The sequence below is a fragment of the Mustela nigripes genome, chromosome 12 (genome assembly GCF_022355385.1).
Source record: "Mustela nigripes isolate SB6536 chromosome 12, MUSNIG.SB6536, whole genome shotgun sequence".
Classification (NCBI taxonomy): domain Eukaryota; kingdom Metazoa; phylum Chordata; class Mammalia; order Carnivora; family Mustelidae; genus Mustela; species Mustela nigripes.
Window position 1 is genome coordinate 56,291,150 of NC_081568.1, and position 26,027 is coordinate 56,317,176.

The window sequence follows — 26,027 nt, forward strand, 5'->3', positions numbered from 1 at the left end:
CTGTGTGAACACATGCAGAGAGCAGGCTTCTCTGAAGGCATGGTATTTGAGCTGAGACCTCCCTCGCAAGAAGGAATCAGGCACTTGGAGAGGTGTGGGATTATTTCAGGCCAAAGGCGTAGTAAATGCCAAGGCTCCGAGATAGGAGTGAGAGTGGAGGGCTGACAGGATGGAGAAAAGAGACCAGATGTGGTTAAAGAAGGTTAAGGAGGAAGAGAGCGATCCATGGTGCGATCAGGAAGATGGTCAGTGACTAGACTGTGAAGGATTCTGTAGCCACCGTGAGAACTCTGCCGATTTTATTCTCAGTGAAATAAAAATTTGTTGCATGATTTAAAAGCAGAGCGCCATGACCACATTAATAAATTTTTTTAAAAGATCACCCTTCCAGAGTGTTCCTGTATCTAAATTATACCTCAGTGCATCTGACTTGAAGAGAGTCATTATCAGACTTGTAGCTCCAATGATTAGTTCATAGGAAAGAGAAGGGTAGAGGAATATGTTTAAATGGATAACACAGGGATATAATCAGCACAATTCTAACTATGTCCTGCAACTCTGTTTTCCAGATAAAACAATGATGAACTCAGGTCAAAGTATGTTGATAGCAATACACAGATAGATAGGAGGTGGGTTCCTGAGGTAGAGTTTACAGCTTTTGCTGTTGTACTGGATGCAAAAAGCAAGGATGTCGTAAGAACTGAGGATGACAGGTAGGGGTCTGGTTAGAGCATTACAGTAAGTGGTGGCACCATTTACTGAAAAAGAATATCTTTGGGCGGGGAGGGGGGTGGTGTGTGTGAGGGGCAAATACTAAAACCACACCTAAAAGTAATGGGGGTCCACCGAAGGCAGATTAACTGGTGGCAGAATTAAGAATATAACAGGTTGAAGCTTGGGGTCAGAGGGTCCTGAGGTGGAAGCCCACTGTGGTGATTCTGGTGAGAAATGCTGAGCACATTGATTCAAGTGATAGAAGTCAGAATGGGGAGAGGCAAGGGATCTATGGCATACTTAAGAAGAAGAATCCACATGACTTAATTGGAGGTAAGAAGGAAGGAAAAGGGAAGGACACTATGGTGCCTTCAGGTTGGTGGTGAGCATTCGACAGGTAGATAGATGGTCAGCAGTTTTAATTAGGGCAAAACAAGTTTTGTAGGAAATAGTTAGAAGCCCAATTTTGGCCACCTGATTTTGATATTCCTTTAATAATTATGTCGTGTATGGTTAGATGTCTACGTCTGAAGCTCATGGGAGAAATATGGACAAGAGCCCCTTGGCAGTATCAGCGTGAGCAAAATTTCCCAGGTACTTAAAGGAGGAGGAGAGAAGAGGGCTGGGGAGGGAGTGCTGGGAAGCACCAACATTTCTAGCATAGGCTGAGGAAGACCAAGTGTGGGGAGAGACTGAAGAGTGATCAGAGAGCAGGACCCAGTGAAAGTAATATACATTGAGGCAAGAATAGTTTCAAGAAACAGGGGACTCCGGTCAGTGTTCTGCATTTTGGAGAGGTCTGTAACATTTGGATTTGAAACTATCATTGGATTTGTTCATGAAGATGCCATTGTTATATTTTACCAGAATCATAGTCAGTGGAAGGCAAGTTAGTGGGACTTCAGAATATGGAAACCAAAGACAGCCAAAATTTAACTGAAACCAAAGAGAAACCAGGAAGATCAGAGAGAAAGGAAACATTTCTGCCAAATATCAAGTGATAAATGTCCAAACTTATTTGAATTGTTAGCAGTTTCCTCTATCACCATTAATAATCAGGAAATTTGTTAAAATTTGACTATTGGACTATTCATATGAAGATTTTACATTGTAAATCACATTTACAGTTTGATAACTGGAGACATATTTGAGAACAATCTCCAGCCAGTCCTTTGTAATTCATTTGTGTCTTTTTTGCTTAAAGAAAAGCCCACCAAAAAATATAGTGGGTAAAAGATTGTCTTTGCCAAAATAATAGATGTTTGGGTCATGTTACAGACTTTTTGAGTATATCATTCTGTATTTAGTCTGATTAGGAGCTACTTGTTTAATAAAGTGAGGAAAATAGATTGAAAAATTAAAAACAGGATATTTTTATACAATACAATATATTGTATTTTTATATAATACCTTATACACAGAGCTGGTTTTTAAAAGGAATAAATGGTTAAATTTATTGTAAATGCTAATGCATAAATAAATGACTATGTATATAGGTAAGCTTATTGGAACTCTTAGCTTTCTTTTTTTTTTTTTTTAAAGATTTTATTTATTTATTTGATAGAGAGAGATCACAAGTAGGCAGAGAGGCAGGCAGAGAGAGAGGAGGAAGCAGGCTCCCTGCTGAGCAGCGAGCCCGATGCGGGACTCGATCCCAGGACGCTGAGACCATGACCTGAGCCGAAGGCAGCGGCTTAACCCACTGAGCCACCCAGGCACCCACTCTTAGCTTTCTTCATAGAAATTTATTCTTTCCAAAATGTAATTAAGTGGTTTTAAAAGATTTTATTATTTACTCATGTAAAACTTCTCTAATCTGCAGACCTTCTTAAAGAAAAGTTGATTATTGTGTTTATTAAAATTTTATTTATGCTGTTGCTGTTATTTCCTGGATTTCTACTTTGCTTAATATTAAATGAACGACTAAATTAGCTCGTTCGTTAATTGGCTTGTCATGTGGATGTTTCGAGATAGAAATGCAGGCCGGTGTGAAAGCTACCTCAAGTTGTTCTGAAATCCAGAAATTCCACATTTCTAAATGAAGACATTGTTTTGATTTGAATAAGAAACTCTCAGGTTTTCACTTTATGGGTATACATTTTCAAGGAAAAAGTTTGGTCTTGTAGCTTTCACACGTAAGCCCCGGTTAAAGGTACTGAGGTTTGATAGTAGAAAGGAGATCACCTCCTAACACTAACAGCATCACAAGATACTCTCATTTCCTTCGAGCTTACAGAAAAATCATTTTCCAGGCATTCATATTTCACATCTCTTATTCTCCAGAGTGTAGGCAGTAATCTTGGATCTTGAGTCTTGATTTCATTCTCTACAGACCAGTACTGACCTGATTTACGGGGTTGGGGAAGCTATGGCGTGCATGAGCATCTGCCATTATACTTCATTGCATGAAAAGAACACTGTACAAGACCTACCGAAGTGGAATAAAAAAAAGAAAATCTGAACAGTAACAGTAATGAGAAAAACAAGTTAAATATCCTTTACTTCTGTATAGTCCTTGACTATGAGATTCAATCAAATTTCAGGCTTTTCCAAAGCTGGCTGCAAAAACCTGCCTGTCACATTTTCTTGCAAATGTTGCCTTCCGCAGTATCTATGAGAACCGCCCATTGCATCAAAAGAAATAACATTGTATCTGTGGCAGTGATTGTTTTATACAGCAAAGCACAGAGTACAAACTTGTTGATAGCTGAAATTGGACTACCCTTTTAGTTCTCCCTCTCTCTCTCTTTTTGGTAGACAGATCTTGTTGGGAGTCTGCAAATGCTTATTTTATTTTGCTTTCTTCTGCTTTTGCCTTTTACGTATTCAGTGAGTTACTTATAGAAAGAGTTACTTGCTTGAGTTGATTTAATTCATATCATAAAAATTCTTTTTGCACTTATATCAAATTGATTCTATTATTCACAATAATATTTTACCCTTCTTATAACAGTAAAATGACGAGGGATATTTTTGAACAGACTCTGTACTTCATATGAAAAAGAACTATAAAAGAACAATCTTTTTCAGAAAAATATCACCAGGGTAGGAGAGCCATTTTGGCTCTGTAAATCACTTAGGAGAGCATTTAGTTTAATCTCCTAAACGGGTAAATTTGGACCAAAAAGCAGTGAAACAACTTGCAAAAACATCTGTAAAACTTGTATTGCCTAAATGAAACTAATTATAAGATACTAAATTGCATGTTAACTCTTTATCTTTCAAATAGAAAACTAACACTATAGTTAAAAATCTCGTCTTGAGAAGAGAATTCAAGCTATCAGTAAAAGGCAGTGTAGAGTAAAAGAAATTATAAGCATTTAAATTTTGTAAATAATCAATGCATAATTAAATTATAATTGTCTTATTACAGATAAGATTTTCTTCTTAAAAAGTAACAGATACTTGAGGTCATTTTGCAATGATATGGACTTATTTTCCCCTTAAAGTTCTTCCGCATAAAAAAATAAGTAAATACAATTAATGAATTTAAAATTCTTTCTGCTTGGTGACATTTTTTTCCTAAAACCCTCTAGGACTCATTTGCAAAGCTGCTTTGAAGTTAATTTCATGCAGATCTTTCTGATTTGTACTTGTAGTGAATTATTGTTAAACTAAAAGAAAGAATATCAGAAAAACTCAAATCATCTAAACTCACCATTTATTTCATCTTTTGTTTAAATTGGTTTACTTTAAACCATGCAAGTGATACTAAGTACTTCAAGTCTCTAATAAATTAAATAGACGTGATAAAATCTTCCTATGAATTAATATAAGATACAGAAGAATTGCTATTTAATAATCCAGGTGTCTTCACCCAAGAACACTTACTAAGATACCTATCACCTCATTAAAATGTCCCTACAAATAAAAACCTCTTCTAGAGTGTTCTTTTCCTTTTAAGCTGTAATTTGGGTAATTGGGGGAAGGGTATTTTCATTATGCAGATGATTTCAGGTGCTCAAATCAGAGTTGCTTAATTGTCAGTGAATAGGTCAGTTTATTATTCTTCATTAATATTTGAGGTTTTTTTGAAAGCACTTCAAGGCACAAATGACAAGCTTCTGTCTTGTAGCGTAATCTAATTCACTCTGACCACAGTGTCAGGTTTACTTTAAACTCTTTGTATTTGTGATCGACACCCACCACTTGTTGTGGTTGATAAGGTAGAACTTGTTTTATATCTTAATATTATAAGGGCGTTTTGAAGATAAATATTATTTCAGGGCAAGACAGTTAACCCTACAAATGTCTCATTTCTATGAATAGAAAATTCAGTGAGTAAATACGTAGACTGGTAATCTTGAAAGAGAGACCCACATTGTACAAGAGAATGTACAAAACTTTACATAACATGTATATTCTTTTCAGATGGTTTGTTATTAACATGGAGTATGTCTAATGAGCGTTTTAGCTTCTTACTTAGAGAATACAATCAACTCTCAGTTATAGGCTTTGGGACTCTCTAGTTTGTGGATTATCTGTAACAAAATGTTAATCCCAGCCATGATTCCGAGTCAATTCCTTTGCTCAGGAATTGTAATTCATTTTTAATATTAGCCTTAAGGGTAGAAACATGATTAGAAATGCAGAATAATGCTTTCATTCAAAACCAATTAAAACGACTTCTGGATTCTTCAGCATAATGGATAATTCACGATGCTGTACTTCTCCATTAGGACAGATTGATTTTGATGTATTGAAAGATGATTTAAAATTTAGTCAGTAAAATACATTTCAAGAAAACATTTAATTCTAGTTTTTACTGATGAGAAAAATACTCAGTTTTGTGTCCCCCCCCCCTTTTTATTTCAAGCGGGAAAAGGAACAGCTGAGAAGAAGATAGTTAAAGGCATATTGTCTGACTCTTGTATTTGCTGGATACATGGGCTCTGCTTTTTAGAGATCTTTGTGTTTAAAACCAAAGATGGGAAGTATTATTGCTCTTTGAATAAGTACATGGCTTATTGTTTTGTTATGAGTCAGTATGTTAGTAGGGAAATAAAACTTGTTATGAAAAAAGATTTTAAATAGTTCTCCAGCTTGCTGCGCATGTTCATTTTAGGCACTGTGCTACAGTGGGTGAACCACCCTTGTTGGATGTCAAAGATGAACTTTTCTGCCCTGCAGCCTGCTTGTTTGAAGGGCGTGTCGGAAAGAAGCCCGGCAGGTGTACTTTAAAATCAAGTAAAAATTTTGTCAAATCATATTTACTTAGACCTCACTCTTGAACTGACCTTTTTTTTCCAGCTGTTTTCCTAAGATGATTGGAATACTGAGTTAGGAAAAATAAATTCAGTCATTCATTCACAAGAGTTAAAAGGTCAAGGAAACATCTATAATGCAAGCCATTAAGAAAAATTTTATCAGGGAATTTTTTTCAAAAAAAAATCTAGAAAGGAATTTGTTTTGTTTTGGTTTTTCTTTTTATTGGAATTCTGTGAGTCTCTTTGCTGCCTCACTGTTTCCAAGGCAATGCGGCATGGATGGATTCAAGGGCTTTCTTCAGTCATTGACTGTTTCTGCACGTAGTATGTATAAGCTTAAGGAAAGATTTCTTGAATGTTGGGAATAGTCTATTGAGGGTAGCTAACATTTACAAGATGGAAAGATTTGGCCCCTCTTATTGGGTATCAAGTAGATGCATTCCATTGGTTTGTCAGTCAAAAGACGGCCAGTTTCTGAATGAGTCGAGCAAAACATTCTTTAGGAGTACTGTTGTAATATTTAATAATAATAATAAAAGGTTGCTCTCTTTCTACTATTTTAGACTTTTACAATATGGCTTCCTTGGCTTTTGAGAGTGTGGAAGAGAAGATAATCTCTTGCCATGAATAATGTGAACTATTTCAAACTTTTAACTTCATTCATGTTTCCAATATGTTTAAACTTTTTAAGCCGATCTTCACTTCTTTGATCTATGTAGTTGTACTTATTGATAGAAAATGCTCATTTTTTTGTTCTAACTGCTGAAGTTTTTAATTGTAGTAGTACATAATAGGTTACAAATATAGTTCTTTGGGCCTAGACTGGCTTTCCTCATCCTAAAGGGCCTGCAGTTTTGGGGTTCCCTCCAACTTTATTTTCCTTGGAACAAGTCTAGAAGTCCTAAAACTGTGCACTCAGATCCTAGCCATGCTCTGGCTAGCTAACCAGGCTAATATGTTTACCGTGATTTTTCTATAACTGTAAGAATGACCAGATACTAGTTACTTTTTAGGGAGTTTTTGGTTAGTTCAGCAGTAGAAGACAATGTACATACACTTTTCCATTTTTCATCTGTCAAAATTGCTAAGTAGATTAGAGCTTATTTCCTTACAAGTACCTTTTTTTTTTCTTTTTAAAGAAGTACGTTGTTTTTATTACTTGATTGGGCTTTAATGGAAAATGCCACAGGTACCTGTGTGGCTCGGTTAGTTGAGTGTTGACTCTTGGTTTCGTCTCAGGTTATGATCTCCTGGGTCCTGAGATCTAGCCCTGCGGTGAGGCTTCACAGCAAGGAGTCTGCTTGAGGATTCTTCACCTGTGCCCCTTCCCCTCCACAACTCCTCTGCTCTTTCTCTCTCTCTCAAATAAATAAACCTTAAACAAAGGAAAATACTAAAGCATGACATTGTCTGAAATAAAAACAATGCAGAAAAGTCAAAGAGGAAAAAAAGAAAAGAAACTTTTAAAATTAGCCATATTCCGATAACCTAGGTATGACTACTATTAAAATGTAGATGACATGTGTTCTTCCAGAGAAATACGTTTATTTACATGTATGTAAATATATACATGCAGAAACACAGATACCTTATCTATTAAACTATGTAATAGAACCATTTATTTACTTACTTATTTGAGAGAGAGAGACTGAGCTCTGGCTAGAGACGGCCAGGAGAGCACAGGCAAGGAGGAGAGGGAGAAGCAGGGAGCCCAAGTCTGGGCTCTGTCCCAGGACCCTGCGATCATGACCTGAGAAGAAGAAGGCAGACACTTAACCAACCAAGACATCCAGGCACCCCAAGAACCATTTATTTATATGGAGTATAAAACATTTCTTTTTTAAAGCTCACATTATATCACACTTCTTTTTTTTAAGCCAGTCAAAAGTTTTCAGAAACATAATTTAATGCCTATGTAGTCATGATTCTGTTTAATGCATTTTAATTCATTTACTCATTCTCCTGCTATTGATTCCTTGGAGTTTTGTAATTAATGGAGATGCTTGCATTTTGAATATCATTATTGCAGTGCTTTCACATACATAATATTCCTATTTCTTTCTGCCCTATTCCCCCATTGCCCAGAATGACTATGTGTGCTTCTCTGTTAATTTCAGGATCACATATGTAGTCTTCAGTCCCAAAGGCATTTCTCAGCTTGCAGTTAAAAGGGCAAGCCTATTAACTCTGAGAAAATATTTTAATCTGAGCATTTTCAATTAAAGGAAAAGAGCTTATAGAAGTTAATTTTGATGTGGCATATTTGATCTTTTACCTTATTTGTCTGTTCATTTGTGGATGGAATATATGCATAGGCCAAACAAAAGTTTGAAAGCATATACACATAAAAAATTGCCAGTTCTCTCTGTTTCCCATTCCTTCAGTCTACTTCTCCCGTACCATCCCATAGTAGATGTTATGTTAACATCTTGATGTTTATCATTTCATATTTTAGTCTTTATAAATAAATAAATAAGACTCTACGCTCCTAGGAAAGAAAATCTGGTATCTTATCATATTTCATGGTCAACTCTGTAGTTAAATATATGTCTCTAATTTATTCTTTTTTATAGCACAGAATAACCCCATAGAATAGCAGGTGAGGGTCAGTCTTTCCATTTTGTGCCTACTGGCTCCTGGTGCACTTTTACTTCCACCAGCCAGCATCTGCTTCTCCCTGAAGGCCTTGATCCCAGCTGCCAGAGTCTGTTTTATATCTCCTAAGCGGAGCCCAGAACCCATGACTGACAGGTGCAGGCATCTGCCTAGGACAAGGCTGACCATGACCCCAGTAGTCTCCAGAATTTCTTCCTACTACTGAGCCAGTTACCCACCATGGCTCACTGCTTGAGAATGCACACTGGCCTCCCTTCCATCCCTGTCCCCATTCCTTGCCTCCTTTTTGTTGTTTTTTTTTTTTTTTTTTTTTTTTTTAAATCTCAGGGTCAGTTTCCAGGGAATTCAATCTAAAACTTACGGTGTGTGTCATGCTTTACTTCCCTGTTAATGGACATTTAAGTAGTTTATACTTTTGGCTCTTAAACACTTTCCTTTGGTGTTCAAACCTGTACATACATCCTGACATGTGGCTGTTTTGTTGTTGTTGTCGTCGTTGTTGTGTTGTTCTAGGACAGGAGCTTCCTAACATTGAGCTGTTGTAGTTTTTAAATTTTAATAGACAGAGCCAGAAGAAAACCCCCAAAAAGTTGGCAGTAATTCATACTCCTTCCAGCAACAGATGAGTGCGCCTGCCTGTTTTCCTGTACCCTTAATCATACTGGGTATTAACAATTTTTTACATTGTCCTTAATCTAATAATTCAGAAATGTTTTTTGTTGTGATTTCCATTTACCTGCTTCATAGAGAAGTTGGGCTTTCTTTCATATGTGGGTTTTGTTTGTAGTCCTTTGTTTTCCCATTTGCATTATCTTTTTGAATTGGCAGTCTGTTTCATACTGGGTGTGCTGCGTTTGTCTTAACAATTTGTAGGATATGTTTGTATTGGGATATCTTAACTCTTTGCCTAATATATGTTAAAAACTATTTTCTTTCAGTTATTTGTGTAGACTTTGTTTCAAAAATCACTTAGAAGGAGAGGCAGATAAAAATAATGAGGATGTTTCTAAGGAAACATCCACGTTTGGGAACCGTGCCTGCCCATTCGATTCCCAGCATATTGATGTACACATTTGTGAATCATATGCATCATTCCTATTTGGGTCAGTGTGCACAACCTGAGTAAATGCAGACCATCCTATTTATAGGAATACGCTTTAGGAATTCCCACAACAAAGCTTTTAGCGTCCGTCCTGCAGGCTGTCCCACTTACAGCTTTGTGCTTCACATCCAGACATGAGAGGAGGAAGCGGATCAGAGGCCTGGCTGTTCAAGTGTGTGGTTATCAACCACTTGTGAGAAAATGAGCTTCCACCAGAAAACGTGAGAGGATCAACTCCATTGTGCCATTCAGATCAACTCATTTACACCCTTCAAAAGAGACGTGAGCTCCAAAGTTAAATTTTAGGTTTGAGTTACCTGTTTTGATAGTTTATATTGATTAAATGATCAGGTGCACACATGCACGTGCGTACACACACACACACACACACACACACACACACCCTCATCCTGCTCTCTTTCTTTCTCTCCCATGGTTAATCTGAGCAGAGAAATAGAAACATTGTTTCCAGCACTACTTGCCCCTTTGCACTGTTCACCTTTTATTTCCTTTTGAACCCGTTCATTAATCTTTCCATATGACTATACCTCTTTCCTTTTTTTAATAGTTAGAAATAGAAAGTTATTTACTGTTCAAAACAAATAAATGGCTACATAATTAAAAGACTTTTTGTAAAATACACTTTGTCTTGGGAGTAAAGTGTTAAAATATCTAATTAATAATATTTAAGTAAAGGATTTATGTTTCTAGTTTTTAGCCCCAATGATAGAATAATTAAGTGGTGTGGTCCCAGGTTTATGGAGATAATCTTTTAAATCTCCAAATTCCTCAAAGCTCCTTTGGTCTTGGTGTTGTCAAACTTGATTTTTATTGATCTCTGCATTTCAACTCATGCACATAAAAACGTTTTCTCCCTGGATCACAGGGAAGGAGCAACCTTGTGATATATACACTTCCTAATTAAAGCTTAAATCTAGTTCCCAGCAATTGCGCTTCTGAAATGTTGGAACTACAGAGTAAAATATTTTTAACTTTTTCCATCCATCACACTGGTTTTTAGGTTGCTGGTAATGTCAGCCAGAAAAGTATCTGAATTAAGAGCATTTTTCATAGAGACTTCTACTATACTTCTTTTTTTTTTTTTTTAACCTATCAATATAATTTTATTTTTTTTTCTTTTTTTTTTTTTTAGGTACATTGTTTATTTATTTATTTATTTTTTTTTAATTTTTTATTTTTGATAAACATATATTTTTATCCCCAGGGGTACAGGTCTGTGAATCACCAGGTTTACACACTTCACAGCACTCACCAAATCACATACCCTCCCCAATGTCCATAATCCCACCCCCTTCTCCCAAACCCCCTGCCCCCGGCAACCCTCAGTTTGTTAGTGACTCTTAATCTCTACTATACTTCTTAAATGGGTAAGTTAGTATTAAAGATATCACTGGAATTGATCCCAAAACGTAATTGAATTTTTTATTGGTTTTAGGATACAGTTCTTAGTTCAGTTCAGATGTGAACCAGAGGAAGTAAAAAATGTGGCGCAAGTTTATGTCAGAACAGCAGTAACATTTTACAAAGAAACTAGATCTTTTAGGAAGTCAAACCATTTGCCTGGAGATACTGTCCATTTGGCATTCTAACAGACAACTTCTTGGACATATGAATGAAGATGGCTGTGCTAGGTGAGACTATATGGAGTAGTACATTCTGGTAAATCATTTTTTTCATAAGGTGAATAAAAAATTTCCCACTTGGAACCTGATATAGTTAACTATTCTGCCACTTGACGGCTATTTGGGCAAAGCCACTATTTCATGATAGCTAACAGAAGAATAAAAGAAGCACTGCATTTGTTTTAAGTGGGAACAAATATTTTGATTTTATTTCTTAGTGACCTTTTTTGTTTTTGTGTGGCACACCTTTTATGAAACTAGAGTTATTGGTTGAATATGGTGACAATGAAGGCCGCAGCTCTTTGGATGAGTGATATTAAAGTGATACAACAGCAAACAATGAACGAATGAGAGGTGTGTGTATGTGCCTGGTGTTCTGTTGAGCAATTTAGAAAACCTTATACCATTTGTTCCTCATAACACCCATATGCACCAGGTAGTATAATTATCCATTTTATAGATATGAAGAAACAAAAACAGGTTAAATATATGTTCAGAAGTTTAGAATATCCTGAAATATAAATCCTTTGGAAAACAAATTTAATGCTTTTTGGTTCTTGCAGTAACTCAAACTTACTGCTCATTACTACATTCTGTTTTTCTCGTGCAAGGGAGTGGTTAACACCATTCATCTTAAGCAAGAGCCATTGTAACTGGAAAAAAAAAATGGTGAAATCCATTAACTTCTAAGTACGACTGTAGTAATGTGTACTATCATTTCCTTTTAATAAACCCTGTCTTCATCACAGAAAGGTGAACTTAAGCCTAGCTTAAGTTATAATGTCCGTTATAATTATAATTATAAGTTATAAGGTTATTATGTCTACAGTTCCCAGTGTGAATGCTTAAATGTTTGGGTTTTATTCTGACTATGGACAAGAACAATTTCAGCACTTATGGAGAGTTTAAAAACAGAGTGTTAGGGGTGCCTGGGTGGCTCAGTGGGTTAAGCCTCTGCCTTCGGCTCAGGTCATGATCTCAGGGTCCTGGGATCGAGTCCCACATCAGCCTCTCTGCTTGGCAGGGAGCCTGCTTCCTCCTCTCTCTCTCTCTCTCTCTCTCTGCTTGCCTCTCTGCCTACTTGTGATCTCTGTCAAATAAATAAATAAAATCTTTAAACAAACAAACAAAAATGGAGTGTAACATATAAACACTAGTACGTCTCCGGATTCCTTGGGTACTTAATGAAAGAGGATGAGAAACTTGCCCATAGGGAGCCTGAGCTGGAGCCCCTACACCAGGATAGGGCACAGGTGAGAGAAGGTGATTCTTGTTTGTTATATGTACTTGCTTTGGCAGCCATGGTTTGGGAGTCCCTCTTCTCCTTATTAATGGGAGAATTTGAGGCCAGATAAGGAGTTAGAAGTTTGTCCCCTCTATTAAGAATTGGGAGTTATGTTCATTTCTTTGGTGAACTCACATGGCAGGTGACATAGATTATGATTTCACTTCCTATCCAAGAAAGTAATATTAGTAGTATAGATTGATGTGAAAGAATATGATTTGTTATTAAATTACGTATGTCTTTGTTGTGGAGATCAAGGTTATTGGACTTGTTAAAGTGCAATGTTCTGTAGGTTATGAATCAGCCAAGGTTTATTTTCATGGAGGTTGATGGCCATGAAATCGTTCAGCTTTGTTCCTTCTGACTGAAAGCTCTATTGCTCTCAGGATTCTTTTCCTCATGGAGTAGTGGCCTCTCGGTAACCATAAAAATCGGGATGCATAAGACAAAAACGATTTGGCTTAGTTTCTTAAAAAATTTTATTGGCCTTTTACCATTCCTTCCTTTATAGAAGTCTTGCAGTGTCCCAGAGCAAACACACTGAGAATGATAAGCTTCCACAAAGATTATCACTAAACTTCCAAGTATGTCCATTGATTTCATCTCCCTTCCACACTAAACTCTAGTTCCTGCGTCGAGCCATCATTTCAGCACATGTTTATCAAAGACTTACAACTGTCAGGCATGCCATTGGTTCTAGACACATAGTAGTGACTAGAGCTGACAATATCCCCTTGCTCCTGGTGCTCATACTCCACTAAGGGAAGATGGATTATAACATATAAACAACCAGGAAGCAAGATAATTTCAAATAGTAATAATGCTACAGAAGTAATAAAGCATAGTATGGATAGAGAGTGCTGGGGCTAGGAAAAGGGTTTTTCTAGTCAGGGGAGAATTCTCAGAGGTGATGGGTGGTATTTGAGGTCTGAGTGATGAGAGGGAACCTGGTAGGAGAAATTTGGAAGAAGAACTTCCAAACAAAGAGACTCCAGGCCAGTGATAGGGTGTTGTTATGTGGTGTATGCAGTGCACAAAGGAGAGAAGGAGTGGATGAACCTTGTGCTTTGCTTACGTGACATCCTATCAGGGATGGGACTGCTTCTTCCCACAGAGTAGTGGGATTTTGTTTGTTTGTTGGTTTAAACCACAAATGCTGTTCTTCTGACCAAGCAAAAATCTGAGGGGACTATGTCCACCAGGGGATATACGTGTATGTTTTATTTTTTTTTGTTGTTGTTGTTCTTAGTGAAGACAACTTTATAGGCTGGTTGTGGCCTTGAGTTAATTAGGTGTAGTGTAGTGTAGGTAGAAGTAATGAGAATAGGGCAGTAGAAGGTGAAGTAGGAACCAGAACATGTAGGGTTTTGTAAGGAGTCTAGATTGTATTCTAAGTACAAAGAGGCCATTGGAGGGACTTATTCAGGAGGACAGGAAAATTATAGCTTTGCTTTAAAAATATTACTCTGACTTGTAAAGCTAAACAGAGAACTTTACCAGAACAAAACCCTACTTGAGCAATACTCTGTCCTTTCATCTACTCTCCTCCTGTTCTGACCCCAAAGATTTCTCTTTCTTTCTCTCTCTTTCTTTCTTTCTTTGACCTGAAAGATTTCTGATGCTGGTTTTCAATGGCCTTGCCTCCTCTTTCAATAATCAAAACGGGCTGAGACTAGAATTTTGTAGTGGCCCATGTCAAAGAATAAAAACATAAGGACTCTGTATTCAGAAAGTATGCATTTTCCATCTTTCCCATCTACAGCCTGTGTATGCAGCTCCTTTATTTGACAGTGGTATTCCAAATTGATGGAAATGAAGGAAATAAATAGGTATGTTTTCAGGAAAGCCCCAGCCCACTTGAAAAGGTCCAAGCAAGTCTACGGGAAGAAGGTAGATTTGACTATAATCTTAGTGCTTTTATTTTCAACTCTGGGTATTATTAGATTATAGATTATTAATGTGAGGGGCCATTGCAACTTGTATATGATAAAGTTTTCCAAAATGATTACATTCATAAGGGAATGTTGAAAAGTTTCTCCTGAAAACATGGCAGGTTGGTAAACTGGCGTATCTGGAATTGTGGAACACTGATACCACAAAATCAGGAGTGAAATCTGAAGAACAAGCCCATTTCAGCACCTAAAGGAGTCAGGATTGAAATGCATTATATAAGTTTATCTTGTGAAAAGCAAGTGTTGCATTATAGGAACTAGAGATTATTTACAGGTGTTTGATGTCATCTAAGATGACCAATCACTTTTTTTTCCCCAAAATGGTCATGAGCTTTATAAGAGAAAAAGCCTGATAGATATTTTAGGATTCATCGTTTCTGAGTGTCACAGAACTTGAATTTGTGGTTGTTTCTTGGAGAAAGACAAAATAAGCCATGGAGCGTTTTAGGTTTAGCAAGAGAGACGAGCTTAGTGATCTGCAGTTAGCCCTGGAGGGAGGAAATGGAAGGAGCAGTTCAGGTCAGTGAGTCTGAGATCTTTCCCTCCTCCTTTCCCCTTTCCTTGGTGGATCCAGCCCAGTAAAAATCGATGTAAGGATCACTCCCCTATTCACACTATCGCAGAGAAGCTAATCCTATGGGCAGGCCTGTGTCCTGACTTCAGCATATCATATCCTCTTCTCCTCTCATACCCCGCTTGGTGAGGAGAGGGAAGGTGTAAATAGGGCAAATATGTGAGAGTGCAATAACGCTACAGAACCCTGTTGCATAAAGAGAAAGAAACCAGACTGGGTACTCCAAAGTGAACACATATGTATGGCTGGTTAATTCACTTGCCCTGACCAAACGATTAAGGGAATTAAACCCGGCCCGTTTGATTATGCTGAGTACCCTTACACCCTCTCTACTTTCCAGATACAATGCTTGGAGTCTAAGAGTTATCCTCAAAGACCAGGGTGAAACCAAACATTATCACTCCCAGATGTGACATTTCACCTTTTCCCCTAAATAAATGCGTTTGTAAATGTAGGGAAGTTTCGGCTGGGTCTACCTAAATTAATCCCTTTTTAAAAGGGTAGATAAAAACTGTTGTAGCTTTGCTTTATGGTTTAGCTGCCTACTAAATAAAAATTTACTATATAAAAATTTATATAAACCATCCTTATACAAACCTCTTCTCTGGCTTTAACGCAAGGCTTTTTTGGGTACAGTTTACTGTTGATATATAAAGCATGTATGTGGTTTAAATGTCATTCTAGCACATATTAGGCTCTCAATAAATATCTTTAATTAATGAATTTAAGAATGAATGGATACATTTACCTTACTAGTGTCTAGTAATAGTTTTAAAAACCTAAATATTTTTGGTTATTTCAGTGGCTAAAATAAAAATGATACTTTTTTTTCAAAATGCCTTTCTCTTCCAAAATGTGATGAAAGTATAGGGAATGTAGTAATTCTTTCTAGTTCTTTCTTTGCAGAGAGGAACATTTATGATCATTTTTAGATTTAAGTAGGGGTAGTAAAAATTATTCGCACAATGATATTTTAGCATGCAGGTGTTTGGCTGAGGTTCCAACCTGGAAATCACTTTTAGAACATAGGCATTTGTCCAAAGAGCATATGGATCTTCATTATCAGAGCATAAGAATATATTTTGTGGTACATTTTACTATCTTCTCATATACTTCCCAGGATTACTGGTTGGTTTTGAATTATTTATAAAATAAACTTGACAACATTCTCACCCATTAGTTAGACAATTGTAATTACATAAGATTTAATACATGACTCTGTATTTACAAATTGTTTGTTTGTTTGTTTGTTTGTGTGACATCTTTCCATTTCACAATGACTGTTTTTTCATGGTAAGGACACTGTTGTTCCAAGTAGATAAATCAGGTCATTATGCTGCGTGGACAAGATGGAAGTGTTCCCCCTCCACCTTTGGATTTGAATAGAGTGTTGTTTATTTATGAGTCTGATATTGAGTCATCGTGGTACTTACTCCAAATATACTAAAGGCATTTCTTTTTCCGTTTCTTGTATCAATTTACTTTTCCCTCTTCTGCCCTAAGTAATCCTCAGAGGCCTACAGACTGAGGAGAATTCCAGTGTGGGAAGAAAGACGGAGGCCTCCTGTCTACTTTCTTTTCTTGAAGAATCATTAGTATACTTGGTTAATCACATTGATTGATGCCATCTCTCAAGATAGTCTGTTTAATTTCTATTTTTGAGTGTGTTAGGCAATAGGAACAAAAGGGGCGGGGGTGTCTTGATGTAGTTAAAATAAAAATTATACAAATTGAGTTTATATTGGCAAGAATAGTTTCTCTTCTAATTGTTGGGCTGAATGAAAGATGGGTAAACCTGGGCCAGTTCTTGTCTGATACAACTTAAGCTCTGAAACTAGGGTAAATTCACTTCCTATGGCTATGAACTTTCTCCTGGTTATTGTAACCATTCTGGGAAGACGGAAAAAAGCAAAATGTTTCAAATCTTACTAATATCATCCCTTATCCTAATGAGGTCACTATAGACTACCCCTATGAGAACAAGACACTTTCATTGACTCCAAAGTCTACTTCCTTACTACCTAATGAGAAAATGGCATTCAGTGATAACCAGGACTGCAGATTATTTGTCATGGATATTTATTCAGAATATCTGTCAGCTGCTTAACAGTGATGCCTCAATTCAGATACCTATTCATGCCCCAAACTGAAGTCCCCAGCTTCTTTTCCTCTGCCCCCGCCATCTTGACCCTGTGAGGTACCAGATATATATGTTATAATTATTTCCTTCAGAGATTCAGTTGAGTGGTACGTATTTTTCCCTTCTGGTGTTGTTACAAACAAAAATTCTTCATCTTGAATATTGTACTTGTGGGATTTTTCTTGTCTACTGAGATGAACAAATAGATTTCAAGTAGGTTAATTTTGACAAAAGAAACAAACCAATTTCTAATCTAGTATTCTTGTGCTTCTTTGGCCATAGAACTAAAGAACACTAGGGGAAATCTGAATTATTTATCTGGAAACACTGCAATATAATTATTTTTATTGCTATAGAGAAGTTATATAATTTATACTATAAATGTTGAATGTATACCCCATCATATTTTATAAAATATTAATAAATATGTTCATTTTCAGACATTTTGTCCAGTGGAAATTAATATTCATGGATATCAATGAAAATAATTAACATTCATTGAATACTTACTGTGTGCCAGATACTTGATATGTTATTTTATGTAATCCTCAGAACAGCACTGTGAGGGAGATATATTCTTATCCTAAAATTTAGTGGAATCAATGCTTTTGGCTGTCAGGAATAGCGTGATTGAAGCTGGTGAAAGCAGTAAGGGAATGTTATCTTATGTAACTGTGAATCAAGAGATATAACAGACTCAGGCAGTCTCTGGTTAGAGTTCTGGTGTACTCTTTTTGTCACTCTACTCAATCTGTGCTAATCTCTGCATCAGCATTATTCTTAGACTATTTTCCTTCATGGTTAGAAAAGAGTGGCCAAGATTGACCGGAGCAAGATACCTTCCTGTTTATGTCCAGTCGTAGAAAGAGAAACTGGCTCCTTATGAATCTCTGGGAAAGGAACAATTCTCCAAGAAACCTCTTTAGCAGGCCTTCATTTAAATCACATTGGCCATTCCCATTCCTGAACCAATCAGTGGTAAGAGGGAAGGGGTTCCTATAAGTTGATACAGATCAGAGCTCATGCAAGAAGGTGAAGGTGGTGTTTGTATTCCTTTCCCTTTCTTTGATTACAGTGAGGGGATAAGTGAACACAAGTGAAATTCCGTGAAGAAGATGGAAAGCGTGAATGGATTCCCAGTAAAAATGACTATTTACTCCAAAGGGACTAGGTAATCTCTAAGGCCCTATAGCTACTTAACTGGCGGTCCCTCAACTTAAATTCAGGTCTGTTTCATTCCAGAAGTCCAGTCTTCTGTATTGTGTTTTGTGATGAATAACAGGGCTTACTTATTTTTTGAGAATTTATTTCCAATAAAACCTCAAAACTAATCTGTGCAACTTAGGCAAGTCATTCTCTCTTGGCCTCAGCTTCACTATACATACAAAAAGACTTAACTGAAATATTTTAGACTTTGTGGAGTGTTAGGTCTTTATCAGAGTTAACTACTCAACTCTGCCAATACAACATGAAAGAAGCTATGGATGACATATAAACGAATGTACATGTTCCAGTAAAACTTTCCTTACAACAACAGGTGGTTGTGGTTTCTGTTTTGCCAGCCCCTGTAGGTAATCTCTAATGTCCTGCCTTGCAGGTTTCTGATTTTATCCATTGTAGCAATTTTAATATACACTTTTAGTCAGAAACTTTTATGGTAGCTGAGTTTCTGTGTTTGATTTGTCATAGATTTAAGAGAAATTAAAGTTCCTAATTACTAAAATTTTACATCCTATATAGCCTAGTATAATATTTTCAAATTTATTTTCTGTAATCTGAATACATACAGGAAATATATCTTATTTTGGGTTGCTACAGCATTCTTGAAACCTTGCTTCTAGACTTGTGAAAGTGTCATGTGAACATTCCTGTCTTAACTGGCATACTAACCTGTTGGAGATGACAAGTCAATGTCAATAAAGGTAGGATGAAAGGCCTAGGAAAAGCAAAAATATGGGAGAGACCCTTAACAGTTAATTAGCATATGATTATCAGATGTTTATCTTTTACAAAAAATGAAATTGCTCATGGAAAATAACACCAAATAGTCTTTTAAGTTTCTTAACCTTCTTCATAATATATTCTTAATTTAAAATGTGCAAGTAGATTAAAGGTATAAAAGCCACTCAATCACCTTTGTTAACATTAAATAAGCTACACTGCAAATAAGAAGACTTGTTCAGTTCATTTCCACCGAAATAATATATCACAATTCTTGCTACTTCAAGAGTAAGATAAATTGGTTTTAGTATTTCCTATTAGTGGGTCAGTGTTATACCCCAAAGAGGCAGGTGTTCAGCCTAGCACTTCAGACAACAATGAGGCTAATTATCAGAGAACCTGATACCTGAAAAGTCATCTTGCCCATTTTTTAAAATTCCACTTAAAAAAATTTAATATAAAATCTAAAACTACATGTATAATAATATATAACACAAACCAGACATCATCGTTGAGTCACTGAATGAAGAAATCAATGAAAGTTCATTATAACCGTAATGTATTCCTTTTGTTTCAATGAAGAACAATAATTCATGTAATATAAAGACTTCAATTATAGGAATGCATGTTAGTAATCACTCATTCATGTGTCTCATATACGTACACTCATTCATATACAATTACAAATAACACGTGAGAACATGAGATTTCTGCCTCAATCTAGTCTCTATCTCCATTCACCCTCATTGCTATGGAAATACTTTGGGAAAAATTTGTAGAGTGTAAGGCCAAAAAAAGTGGAAGAAAATTTAAGGATGATACGGGCTTCTAAAGAGGGCAACCATGGGATAGAGTTCTGGGAGACTATACACAACTTGGTTGATCTTGAAAAAAAATTAATCCATTCTTACATCTTCAGTTCTCACTTTTGTAAAAATGAGATGAATAATACCTTTCCTGGTTGCCTCAGAGGCTTATTAAAATAAAATGAAATGATTCGTATGAAAATGTTTTGTAATCTAATGTGGTTATATGAAAATGAAGGATTTAAAAACTCTTTCCTAAAGTAGATTCCTTCTGAAGTCCGGTGAACACATTAATTGTAAGCTCTGCCTTACTATTTTCTTTCTCCACTGTCCATTCTTCTCTTTACTTTTTTTTTTTTTTTTTTAAGATTTTATTTATTTGTCAGAGAGAGTGAGCACAGGCAGACAGAGTGGCAGGCAGAAGCAGAGGGAGAAGCAGGCTCCCTGCTGAGCAAGGAGCCCAATGTGGGACTCGATCCCAGGACGCTGGGATCATGACCTGAGCCGAAGGCAGCCGCTTAACCAACTGAGCCACCCAGGCGTCCCTCTTCTCTTTACTTTGATTTACCTTGCCTAAATTCCACAAATCACAGGTTTAGGTAAAGCAGTGTTCTCTTTTATGTATTTATCCATTCGTCACCCCATCCACTGATTCACTCAGTATTCATTTTCTGCCACTTAGAGGGGTTGGGATGAGTCTCCAAAAGAGTAGTGGTGGTTCAGCTGTTCTTGATGAGTATTTTTCTGATGTGGAAATTGGTACAGGCAAGGTCAAAAAAAGAACACGACTGGCAAACCGTTTGCCTCAGTTAGATCACTGAGTGGGTAGCAAAGTGGGCTGGTGAGGTTAGTTGTAGAGAGATTGTGAATGACCCTGCTGAGTAATTTGGGCTTTTTCACAGAAGGAACAAACAGCACAGATTCTACAAATTTAGACTACTTCCATGATGACTTTGGAGCCCTCAAACCCTCAAAATTAGAGTAAACTAATTTAACAAGCTTACTTTACTTCTTAAAAAAAAAAAAAAAGAAGAAGAAGAAAAGAAAAGAAAAAGACAAAAAAAAGGAAAAGAGAATTGTATTCAGGGCCAAGAGCAAGTAGGTAATTTACCAAATTCTAGTGAATTTGGTATGAAGGATGAGGCTTTGGGATGAGGGATCGCACAGCTGGCGGGGAGGGGGGAGTGAATAATGAGAAATGGAGGAAGAAAAATAAAATATGGGAGAGTATCAAAAAGATTTTCCCTGTTTCTTAACTTTACCTAGATTCGGCCCTCTGCTCTGAATGAGAAATAGTCACCTAGTGTTATAGTTCTTTATCTTCTGGCCCATCCTGTCATGTAACCACATATAATACATCTTCTATGGGGAAATTATTCCAAGTGAAATTTTATTCACAAACACTTCTGGAACATAATGTATCCGTGAGTAGGTTGTCAGCACTGAGTTCAGGAAAAACGGTGCTCTGTACCCTGGGGCACCTTTTAAAAGTCAACATTCTGTATGCCTAATGACTCAAGTTACTGGAAATCATTTTGGAAGTTAACAGAGAATTAAGAATGCTAGAATGAAACTCATTACGTTTTCCTCTTCTTTCACTATACAGCTGAGGAAAGAGGTTTGCAGGTGTGTGGTACCTGGGTGTATCTGTTCTTGGTCTACTGGAGTAGTTGCTGTTCTAGGACAATGACCAAAGCATGCCCCACTAGGTATAACAAAGGAAATATTAAGAAACCTTTCCCAAATAAGGGAAACAGTTATATTCATCATTTCACTCCTTTGGACCTCAATTTCTTATCTGTAAAATAAGTAGTGTAGACCAGGTATGTTAGAAGAGCCCTCTTTACGGGGTGATTGAGTCTTCTTTTTGAAGATGCAGGTGTTTGTTGACCTAAGTTTTAGGCAAAGTGATTAATTACCTCCCAATCTATTCACCAGAGTTCCCTAACAGCTGATTTCATAGGGAAGCACCCAAGAAAAAGATGGAAGTTTATATTGTATCTCCTGTCTGCAGTTTGTCTTAGTCATTGCATAAAGAGGTCTTTTTTGAAAGAGGTACTACAAATATCTAAGCTTTCTTCTACTTTAAAGTGCAAAAATGGCCTATGCCCCATAACCTTTCACATCAAATAAGGTAGTCTGGTGAGTTTTCATGAAGAAGTCAGAAAAAGTGACTATTTCTTTGATTTGGGGGGAAGGTATTATATATCTGAGTTAAATTTACTCAAATGATTGCTGTAGAACTAAAATACAGTAGTACAGGAAATTAATTGTGGTAAAAATTTAAAATGCTATAAAGAACTGTGTTAATTTAATTTCCCGTTACTTTGTGGAATGCACAGAACATAAAATTCACAGAGCGACTCATAAAGCCAGTGCCATACTTTAATCTTCTGACTGTGAGGCTGTAGTCTTACCTTCATATTGTTCTATTTTTTTTTTAAGAGATGATTTTTAAAGGTTTTTTTGGGTTTTTTTGTTTGTTTGTTTTTTGGTCTTTATATGCATAGAAGAACAGCACAAACTATATCATACTTTGGTGTTTTGGATCTGGCAAATCCTTGTTCATGAATTTAAAACCTGAATCAAATTTCTCTGGCTCAGCTTTCTATAAAACTGATGGGTATTTTGCCTAGAGTTGTTTATCTTTGAAAGTCTCCTGTCCATTGATTTTAATGTGTTGTTTCGTTTTGTTTTTGAAAGATTATGGAGTGAATACTTTGGCTCTAGGGCCAGAACACCTGGACTAGAATCCTGGTTCTGCCATGTACTAGCTGCATGACCCTAGACATGATACTTAACTTCTCTGTTTCTCAGTACTTCATCTAGAAAATGAGACTAGTAAGAGTATCAACAGTTCATAGGAATGAGAAGATTAAATAACTTAATGCATATAAAGCACCTGATACATAGCACCTGCTTAGTGAACTTACCTTGGTAGATCTACTTTCAAAATGAAGAGGAGGTTCTTGCCAAGGAATGTTGATATCTACTTGTTACAAAACCCCAAAGAAATAGAAACATAGTAATTGAGTAACAAGCTCTTCCAAAGTGGTTGGAGTTGAAGACCCAGATGAAGAGACCCTTGCAATTCAACAAGGCCGTACTTATTTTAAAACTTTGGTGCAGCCCAAGTGATGAATCTGCCTACAAATTTGCCTCACACGTGTGATCGCCAGATACAATAGAGGATGCACAGTAAATTTGAATTCCAGAGTAAACAACCAACCGTTTTTGGTATAAGTATGCTTATACCAAAAAGTATGCTTATGCTGTGTGATTCTCAGGGCATTCTAATGCTAAAAGATTCACTCTTTATCGAGAATTCAAAATAAACTGGATGTCTTGAAGTTTTATTTGCTAAATCTGCCAACTCAATTCACATAGTGTCTTTATAAAAGTGGGTATTAGTTGCTTCTTAAATTTAGAAGATTTTACCTAAAAATGCAAATTCTTAAATTCTTTTGAAAAATTAAAAGATTTGGTAAAACTGTACCTTGGTGGCAATAAGGACCCACTATGATATGCAGCTTCCCCTCCTTTACATGATGCATGCCCTGTCAATTGCCTCTCTTGTCCATTTCTCATTGTCCTTCTCTGGTCCCTCTTCCCTAATGTATGTCCCCTTCTCCTGGAGGCCTTTGGCTTTGGGCTCCTCAGTATAATGGCTACATAACAATTTAGAATTTTAATATATTTTGTTCATTTTAGCACAAATGGCTTTAGTAAAGATTCAAATGTACATTAAATTAGTAAAGACAAAAGCACAATCTGTTTACTCTAAGATCTGTAGATGCTTTTCCAAGATATTATGTAGCCACATGGAAACATTTTCCTCAGAATTGTGATTACCAATATGGCCTTTGGGACTTCCTACACCTTGGCCCTCTTATGTGTTCCAACCCCCTTCAGGAAGTTTTAGCCTCCAAGACTCTGGCCACTGAGAGATGAGGAATAATAATTCTAACATTCTGCACTACTGGGTTCAGTCCAAGGACAGTAACAGGAATTCTTACACTGCCTTGCAACTAGACTTTATTAGCAATTTCCAGCTCACTGTGTTTTAATTCATGGCATTCTAAAGTGGTTAAAATGAAATGGAGGATATTAACTTAGATTAGTAATATTTTGAATTATGCTTGGTTTAATATGTGAAGAGTATTATTCACATTATACTGTCACAGATAAGAAAGATACATACCTGGATGAATGTAATCCTTTTATTGGTTTGTGTGGACACAAACCATCACAGGGTTCTTTGAAAATCTTTTGAGATTCAGAGAAATTAGATGTGATATTAGTACTATGAACTTACTGTGTGAATGTAAAAATGTAGGTGATTATAAAGGGTAAAATATGTCCAATAAAAATGTTATTTTTTCTCCCTATATCCCTGAAGAGTAGATGTTTATACTTACATTGTTGCCCAAAATGACGATACAGAGAGTCGATGCATTAAAAGAGTCTCTTTTCTCAGTCACCCTCTATGAGCTTTTCAATTTTAGGCACCCCAAGCCAACAAGTTCACTGAGAATGCATCTATAAATCCAAAACAGAAATTGTATTATGAAAGTCTCCAAATTATTATCAGGAAGCAAATGAGCCACGTTTATTATTATCTTGGTCCACAAGTCTAGCTTTAGCTGCATTTTTCTGCTCTTCTGTTGGGACAGAAAACGTAATTCCCTTAGTGAATTAACCTCTGGTCAACAATTCTAAAAGCAAATTACTCAAGAAAGGTTGCTAATGTCAAATACCATTGGCAAACTAATACATACTCATATGTTGGGATTCTTTTAAAAGTCCTGCATTTCACCCAAGGAAAACACATTTATTTTAAACTTTAATATATCCACATTTCTGAGGTAATAGGTTGTTCAAATAAATGAATCAGCAATCAAATTAGCCTTAAGAAGATTTGTCAGAATTGAATATTAATCAATATTCTAATTATTTCTCCTTGGTTTAGTCATTAGCTCTAAGATTTTGGAAAAAACATCTTAAAAATTTGGTAGACTATGAACATTAAAGCTTCATTGTTGTTAAATACCATATGTGGATTCTTTTATTTGTTGAATAGTTACTGAGGTCCCCCTATTTGCTGGTCACTGTTCTAGGCAGTGGGGAAGGAAGAGTGGCTCAAAGACACAGGTCTCTTCTGCAGCTCCCATTCTAGCAGAAGAGACCCAAGGTAAACAGTAAATAAGAGGTTGTCAGGCAGTGTCAGGGGTCATGAAGAAAATAAAACAGAGATGCGAGTGAGAATGAGCATCAGGGCTGGTGAAACTACTGGTATTATGGAGTCATGTTTGGGCAGGAAAACATGGGGGACAGACTGGAGCTATCCATATAAGGATCTGTGCTAAAAGTTCTGTAGACAGAAGGCAACCGCAAACATAAAACTTGTAAGGTGGGGCTAGTATGGCTAGTTCAAGGAGCTGAAGGAAATCACTGTGACTGGGTGCTGGTGAGCCAGGGGGAAAATGGTGAAGACGAGGATGACATGTGAGTGGGCTGGCCTGTGGAGGGACATCCATGCATACACCTTTCAACCCAGGACTCCAGGGTTCACCTTTTCATAATATCTGAAAGCGCTCTGCCACGTCTCTCTCTCTTTTTTTTTTTTTTTTAATTAACATATATTATTTGTTTCAGGGGTACAGGTCTGTGAATCATCAGTCTTACACAACTCACAGCACTCACCATAGCACATACCCTCCCCAATGTCCATCACCCACCCACCCTATCCCTCCCATGCCCCTCCCCTCCAGCAGCCCTCAGTTTATTTCCTGAGATTGAGTCTCTTATGGTTTGTCTCCTTCCCCGATCCCATCTTGTTTCATTTTTCCCTCCTTTCTCTTTCACAACCCTCCACCCTGCATCTCAAAGTCCTCATATCAGAGAAATCATATGATAATTGTCTTTCTCTGATGGACTTATTTTGCTTAGCATAATACCCTCTAGTTTCATCCATGTTGTTGCAAATGGCAAGATTTCATTTTTGATGGCTGCATAGTATTCCATTGTGTATACACGTATATCTTCTT